Below are 826 nucleotides of genomic sequence, written 5' to 3'. Positions count from 1 at the left end.
TTGTTTTGGCGCACAAACTAGGCGAGCCAAAATGTTATTGCTACCCCAAATGGATATATACAGTATAGACTATTTACATTGTAGATTCTCACTGAAGGCATCAAAACTATGAATGAACACATATGGAATTATGTACTTAACAAAAAAGTGTGAAATAACTGAAAACATGTCTTATATTTTAGATTCTTCAAAGTAGCCACCCTTTGCTTTTTTTATTAATAAGGGAAATAATTCCACTAATGAACCCTGACAAAGCACACCTGTGAAGGTAAAACCATTTCAGGTGACTACCTCATGAAGCTCATTGAGAGAACACCAAGGGTTTGCAGAGTTATCAAAAAAAGCAAAGGGTGGCTACTTTGAAGAATCTAAAATATAAGACATGTTTTCAGTTATTTCACACTTTTTTGTTAAGTACATAATTCCATATGTGTTCATTCATAGTTTTGATGCCTTCAGTGAGAAGGTTGTGAACAAAGTATAATGTTGTGGGTGAAGGTCTGTAAACAGGCTTGTAATCTGACAATACAATGTGGATGAACATTCAACAAATCTGAAAATATTTGATGACTCTCTCTCTCTCTCTATCCCTCCCTCCCTCTCTCCTCTCTCCCTCCCTCCCTCCCTCCCTCCATCTCTCTCTCTCCCTCTCTGTCTCTCTCTGTCTCTCTCTCTCTCTCTCTCTCTCTCTCTCTCTCTCTCTCTGTCTCTCTCTCTCTCTCTCTCTCTCCCTCCCTCCCTCTCTCCTCTCTCCCTCCCTCCCTCTCTCTCCCTCCCTCCCTCCCTCTCTCTCTCTCTCTCTCTCTCCCTCCTTCCCTCCCTCCCT

Source organism: Perca flavescens, unplaced genomic scaffold (genome assembly GCF_004354835.1).
Source record: "Perca flavescens isolate YP-PL-M2 unplaced genomic scaffold, PFLA_1.0 EPR50_1.1_unplaced_scaf_10, whole genome shotgun sequence".
Taxonomy (NCBI): domain Eukaryota; kingdom Metazoa; phylum Chordata; class Actinopteri; order Perciformes; family Percidae; genus Perca; species Perca flavescens.
Note: the sequence above shows the minus strand (reverse complement) of the source record.